General features: G+C 42.0%; 1 protein-coding gene across 3 annotated transcripts in view; it reads left to right on the forward strand.

Moving 5' to 3' along the window:
- Positions 1–20, forward strand: part of LOC126570941 (dopamine receptor 1) — an 81,474-nt gene extending 81,454 nt beyond the window's left edge. For all 3 annotated transcript variants that reach the window (XM_050229091.1, XM_050229090.1, XM_050229092.1), the window contains one exon: positions 1–20. This exon is cut by the window's left edge and continues 3,357 nt beyond it. The gene's annotated coding sequence lies outside the window, so the exon portion shown is untranslated.
- The last annotated feature ends 7,480 nt before the right edge of the window (positions 21–7,500 follow it).

A 7,500-nucleotide genomic window follows, 5' to 3' on the forward strand; every position in this document is an offset into this window, starting at 1 on the left:
GAAAATCGGAACAAAAACGATGTGAAATACAAAAGGAAAACCAAACATGACACGCAGAGCGTACGATCACTGTCAGCATGATGATCGGTGTGGAAAGTATTGAGAAACCTCACAATCACAGGAGCAACTCCCTCAAAGGTAAATCGAATTTGTTAAAAATGCGTTACAGGTGAAATTGCAGCTGACGTACGTAATGCTAGAACGATTTGCTACGATCGTTTACCGGCCAACATCTCATTCGCAGTCTGGAAAATCCAACTGCATTCCAGCGAACGGAGCCAAGCACGCAGACACACTGACAGCCGGCAGGCAGGAAAAGCGGTTTCCCTCTCATCCAGCCGCTAAATCCTTCCAAAAGCATCTGGACAAATAAGCTTAACGTTGAAATAGCACGATTGACAGGTGGCGAATGTAACGAGAAATGATTCGTCATTCGAGCTCTCGAACAAAGAACGTTGAGTAAATCGCACTACGTTCGACGTTGATTTGTGGTCGTCCACCAGTCCGCCAACCCACCGGTTCGACGGCACCCGGCGGATGGTGGGGAAAGAAAATTGAATTCAATCACATTTCATTTGCATTCGGATTTCATTCCAGCACCGCGGCGTGGGTGTAGCACTTCATTACACGCCTTGACAAGACCACCGGCCGTCGGTAGCTTTTGCCACACCATCGCGGACAGGATACACATTGCACCGGAAAATAAAACAAAGATATTCACCGGTCCAGGACGATTGGTAAACCTATTGAGCTTCCTGCCGCCCTCGTTTCCACTTTCAGCCCGCGTTTGCGGAAAGGTGGAAAAGTTTTAACGAGTTTTTGACACTGTCAAACAGCAGTGCCACCGACATGTTCATCTTTGCCACCGCCCTGTCGCCTTTCCGCGATTGAGAGGGCGAAGGAAACAAAAAGATCAGCGCACTGGACTTGGAAGCTAGCTAATGCTAATCAAAACGCACTTTGCATTTCATTGTGAACCTTCGAAAGTGGTCCTTAGTCAAATGGAATTAAAAAGAACTTGTGATAGGGATTTATGTTGTGAAGATTCTAATTCGCTCTTGTCTGTTTCTTTTCTTTTCACAAAACAAGCTTTTCATTTTACCTGGATCCAATTAAGACAGCCACAGGTCCATTTGCTTAAAGGGGGGCTAAGGGTCATTCGGGTCCAAAAGAAACTAATTTCTTTTATATTTTGTGGCAAAACCATTTTACGCTTTCATTTTTGTTTTGTCGTTCATAAATCACATAAATGCCATATACTGTGGTGTCCATCATACATCGAGGTCGATCATCGGATATTTAAAAAAGATCTGCATAATTTCGTTCAATCATTGATTCCTCGATGTACATCCGGCAGTTTCATTCGACAATTTCAATGTTTTGAACCATTTAGAAATTGAATAGACTATGCGATTGATTACACATTATAATTGTATGTTAACAAAACATTTTAAAAAAGCAAATGTGTCACAAAAATCCATAGTCCGTATTACTTTGTGGTGGACAAAAGGATTCTAGAATACATGAAAATTGTTGTATGATTCAACAGTCATGAAAGAAAAGCTGTTGAAAAAAAAAAGTACACACTTTTCCGACCGGGACCGGGAAAGAATATCTGACGAGTGATACGCCGAGAGCAGTAATGAGAGGTTTTATGGCATAAAATTAATTAAAATTTGCACAACCAGACAGTATCTAAATATAAAGAGAAAAATACATTTTTTACACCTCCTGACTCCGACTGGCAACAAAATGAAAATACCGAAAGCTTTTTTACATTCAATTGCAATTTTAATGAGTCTTATTGTACACCGGCAGCTGTACTGCTGTGTACTGCTGCTGCTGCTGTTGCGGCACTGGATGAAGTTATTCATATTCCTTCATCTTTGAGATCCTGCCCACTGTAGCCAAGCCTGTAGCAGCATCGTCATCAAGGGCTTCGGCGTTCGGGGTACTGGAGCTACCGGCATCACATTCTTTGCGAGGTTAGCGTAGGTACACTTCATTTCGAGAGAGTGAAAATGAGAAGCAAAAAACCCAACCCGACCGACCAACCAATTCACCTCAGATTTAGCGTTGAATACATAAGTACGTACAGCTCATCGGCGTCGAATAACATCTTCTGGATATTTTGTTACATCTCACCCAAAGCCTACCTCTTCTGTCTGCTGCTTCGCACGCCGCAAAGCTGGTTGACTATATACACGCAAGCATTGTTTGTTACCCTCATCGTGTTAAGCTCGGTGGGATTCATTCCTCAGCAATAATACAGCACAATTTGAGCAAATTGAGTGAAATTCTTGCCACCATTCTTGTCGTGCAGCTTCCTCCATTATCGCTGTGTTCGCTGTGGTATTGCTACGTTGTGAACACATTTTAATTATATCGGAAGGAAAAGATAAAGGCCAGGCAAAGGATAGCAAATACGCGAAATGCCTCTAGTGGCCAGGATTAACGTAACACTGGCTTCACAAATTTGGCAACAATACTAATGAGAAATGAGCTGTCTCTTACCAGTGCCTTGTGCGTATTTCAACTTTTTGATTATTCTGATGGAGGTAACTTCAAGTGAAGCGGTGAAAGAGATGTACCATGTAATCAACCACGAAACAATGAGATGACAGTTGCCCCACAAACCAGCACGGATTCATGTTCCACGAAGGATTCGCTCATTTTTCACAATTAAGGTTCGTTTATGCATCTCTTTTCACCCCGCAATATATACGCTTTCAATGAAAATTACTGTATTCAATGTTTAGTAGTCAATATATTTCCTTTCAGATAAATAAGTTAAATATTTTTTTAAAGCGTTTCATAATATCTACATATGAACATGAAATGAGCAACTGCATTCTGAAACTGGAATACTTAAAATCAAACCACATGATATTAAACTAACAAAATGTACAGCCAGCTCTAGCTAATGTTTTAATCATGGTTGCTCGCACGGACCTCAGAACAGACTGATACAGATCGTCCGAAAACATGCATCCTGAGGCCACACAATCCGTCGGTTTAAGATCAACTACAGGATTTCCGACATTTTTGGAATACCCTAGAAGCTGTGGTTTGGTTTTTCAGCTATCCTGCACGATGATAAACAGATTTCCTTTCCTGTACGGGCAACAGCTAACATCTGGCAACATATGATAGAAAAACCACTGTCGGCGGTCACACAGAGGTACGTGAGACTTGCCGGCATTCTGTAGCTAACATTCTGTAGAAACCATTCAAAACCAGAACCTCTAGTAACATGCCGAATTGAGGATTTTCCACCTGTAAAACCGCGAACATGTAAACCGGGAAAGACTGAAGGCCAGTATTTAACTCGCTTTCAACATGTTAGCACCACCGATATATTCACCTGAAAAGGGTGGTTTTTTGTTTAGTGATGTAGATATTTGAATCAAGACCGTCGCTCATTCTTCAAGATAAATGTAATTGAGGTATATCAGTTTCACGAAGCTTTCACAATTTTCCGATCAAGGAAAAACGGGCAAGTACACCGGTGAACGAGAAATGTGAACAATACTTCAAATGATTATGCACAAAACTTCCTAAATTGATTACTACCTGCATTGCCCGCCGCTCCAACCAGGTCGGGCTGGCACCAGCACCGTTTCGTTTGAGAAACCGATTTCAAAGAGGGTGGTTTGAATTCAATTTCAAACCTCCTGCACCATCGTCGAGCCAACCAACCAAGTGGCTCATTCTTTGGCAAATGTAATTAAACTACGAAGAGTCGAGATTGGTGAGTGGGCGCTCCGGAAGCAGCTTCCGCGAATCATGCCGAATCGTCGTGAAACTTCGCGTGTATTATGGTGAGCGACGTGAACCTTTTAACTATTTGCTATCTGCCTGCGCTTTACACGGTCCGGTAATTTCCCGGAGCATAGGGAGAGACAAAAAAAACAGGCAGAATAAGTTCCATCTCAGTGCCTCGAATGGGCTGCATTGGTACTTGGGATCGTGTGGAATCGGGTGGTTGGTGCATTGTGGAAAACGCCCGTGCACCAAATTGGAGGAAAACGAATCGGATGTAATCAAATTTTGAATTAAATCGCGCCAACGACGCCAAACAAGACTCAATGGCCCAGCAACATCCCATCGTCAGTTCTCGTTTCGAATAGACGCTGCTTGAGTTATCCTGCCCTGCCCTGACGAAGGTGGAAAAATCAAAAGTGATGGATCACTAGCAGCAGCAGCAGCAGCAGCAGTAGCTTTGCAGCCCGGGCCGAAATATCCTTTACTGCTTCACTTTTCAGTGAATGGATTTAATCGCATTTAGTGGAGCATCGTTTCGATAAAGCATCAGTATGGCGGCATCATCAACGAAAGCGGAAAGCAGTGTCTCGATTCAGTTCCGCATGAACTACACGTTGCTGCCTGATTTCCATTATCTTCTACTATACGTACACCGTATTCGTTCACTTAGCTTAATAGATACGTTTTGGAATGAGAAAATCAGAAGGCTTTCCTGGACTATTTCGATTTTCGCAAATGATCTTACGCTACGGTTTAAATCCGTTTACTCAGTCCCAACACATCTAGGCTAACGTAGCCGTGGATTACATTCAGATGCGCCATAAACGTTGGATAGTTGATTGCCGTAGAATGCAACAAGTTCGCGGTGTGCATGTATCAATAAGGTACATTAAGCACATACGTACGCTTGACAGTGTTGCGATCAATGATTCTACATGCTGCAGTTTATATCAAATTTACAAGCAACCCAATGCTGTGAGCGTTTGTTAAGATATCTCTTACAAGAACATTCCATTCTAAGTAAACCATTTCGATCACAGGTGAGTTCAAATCGATACGAAATTGAGAGAAAATTCAATCAACTTTAAATATATCGTACCGAAGGACACCGAAACGATCCGGTCCCCGTCGGTTGTTTGATGAATATTAATCGCGTCGTATACCCCAACAAGTATCGGCAGAAGTTCTCCAAAAGTGTTTGTTCACCAGTACACATTCCGTCGCATAGGTTGGCCCATCATAAATATGGAAATTCCCGAATGTACATCGCTCAATACATAGATGTCTTACACGGAGCTGGCAAACATTGTGAATGAAGGATTAGTGAAGAAGATTTCACTGTTAGTTCTAAGCAGGAAAGCTTTTCTTTCTTACCGTGACCCGCATACAGACCCGTGTAGGCAAGGGTTCTAAGAACCCGAGTCCCGTAACAGCATTGGCGGCATACTGTATGCAGTTACCAGCAGGAAGGATTCAACGAAGCACCCGGTCGACCGCACGAGGTCGTCAGCATTCGATTGGTAATCCATTAATCTTGCTACTACCCGTAACAGGGAGTTCAAGAACTAGCCGTCAATTCCATTGCTAGTGCGGGCACGGAGGAATAAGGTGTACCTACCGGGCCCCGGCAGTTCCTTCTGCTTCCGGGAACGTTGGCAAAGAAATTGAATTTATCTATCATTTCCATACTTTGCATGCGCAAGGTCTCGTTCTCGGTCCTCTTTTTCCTTTTTCCCCTTTTTTTTTGCTTTTGCTGCTTCCTTTACTTGAATGTAAAACCCACGATATCTACCACAAGGAAGGATCTTACGCCTTTCGGTTCATTTCCTACGGGTTGGTTCACTTTTTTTTCCCATTTCGACACGAACATCACATTCCAATTTCGATGTTGTTCAATGGCTGAGAAACCGGTGGTAGAACGGGTTTCCCCGCCCCGTCAACTGGTTTGCCTATGATTGGTCACGAAAATCAATGATAGATTTTGGGATTTTCCGCGATGCAAATTGCTGTCCGCATGGTAACGATGGAGCCGCATTTGCCTAAATTTTCCTTTCCACCTCTCGGTTCACACTCGACGGTGGCAGTACCAAGGAAAAAGAAAGTCTGATAGAAAGATAGAAAAAAAGGAGCTTCGACTTAAGCAGCGGTGTGAAACCAAACGGTTGCGCTGCTTCGAGGATAAATGGTCCAAAAAGGAGCAAAAAACATTGCTAACCAGTTGTTCGGATTTAAAGTGGTTGACTTTTGTTAAATCTATGCATCATTATTCTTGCAGGGGGTTTTGAGGCGCTTTATAGCCTCTTCAACTATACCAACCAAAAGTTTTTAGTGAACTTTGACATGCATCTTTAACAAGTTGGATCACAATAAAAAGGAAATAGTACGTAACTTTCCACGAGCGTCATCAGACCCACGTCAAGCCATGATGTTAAATAAAAAAATGGGTTTTCGAGAACTGAAATCATGTGCAACTGGTAAACTCATATTATATTACGGACTCATATTATATGACTTAAAAGAAAAGACGATGAAAGGTTCTTACAAAACCATTAACAATCTGTTGGATTCATATTCTCGGAAAGAGTCGCAACGAATGATAAAATGAGCCTTATTCGCGAAACCAATGATTAAGAGCGAAATACTTTATGTAAACTCTATCGACTATCAAACCACATTTCCGTTGTACATCCAAGCCCTTTACCAAAACATCCATACCGATTCATTCAAACCAATCATGCAATGTTTTATGGGACAGCAATGTGGACCAAATTCCCGTTGAAATGGCGAATTTTCTAGAATATGATCTGTCCATCATTTGTTTTGTAGAGTTCAGTTATTTTTAGTTCAATGCTGGTGCACAGTGACGAACATAATGATAACGGGAATACGTTCGAATGGTTCATGCAATTACGAATATATTTTCTATGTCTAATCTTACTTTGCTTTTCAATAATCTTAATGCTGTACGAAAATAAAACTAAGGCAAAACAAGGAATCAATAACATTAACACATTTAAAAGTGATAAGGCCCCGTTACCAAGACTGTTCAAACAATCGTCTTAGCCACCATGGTAAGCAGGCATAACGCTCGTTGCGTTTATGCTAAACATATTGCTCAAATAACTGTCTGCACATATTCATTAGATAACCATCCGTGAACGTTCGCGCTTTGTGACGCCACACTCCAACATTGTGTGTCTGCCTGGTCTTTGTTCAACTATCAGCAATTTATCGGAATCGATTCACACCTACTCTTGGCGTAAACTCACCGACCAAAGGGTGTCGAGAAGAGTGTAGAACACACCGAGGAGGGCACTGAAAGTTATAATGATCAAAAAACTAAAACTCTCTGGAAAGCTTCCCCTCACTCCTTTTAAAACAACAGTTTGCCCTCGCACCAACTTGCTTTACGACAGGTGCTAGCGTCTAGGACATTTTTTTACAGGTGGACACCATTCATCGAGCAAGTATCTGGTATCTGGTTGGCAAAAAAAAAAAAGAGTCGTATGTCCGGCCGGTACCGACATCAGTTCAAACTAACCAAGAAGAAACTTTCGTAATTACCTAGACCAGCAAAAACCATTTCAAAAACCAAACTTACGAAAGTGATTCTGGGAAGAATTTTATGCACCATTACGAACAGTGATATGATTTCATTAGCCGCCCTCCCAAACAGAAACCACTTGCTAGCCGTAAAGGAATGCAAAATCATTTGCATTTATAGTGGTAACGATT

The sequence above is a fragment of the Anopheles aquasalis genome, chromosome 2, assembly GCF_943734665.1.
Source record: "Anopheles aquasalis chromosome 2, idAnoAquaMG_Q_19, whole genome shotgun sequence".
Classification (NCBI taxonomy): Eukaryota; Metazoa; Arthropoda; class Insecta; order Diptera; family Culicidae; genus Anopheles; species Anopheles aquasalis.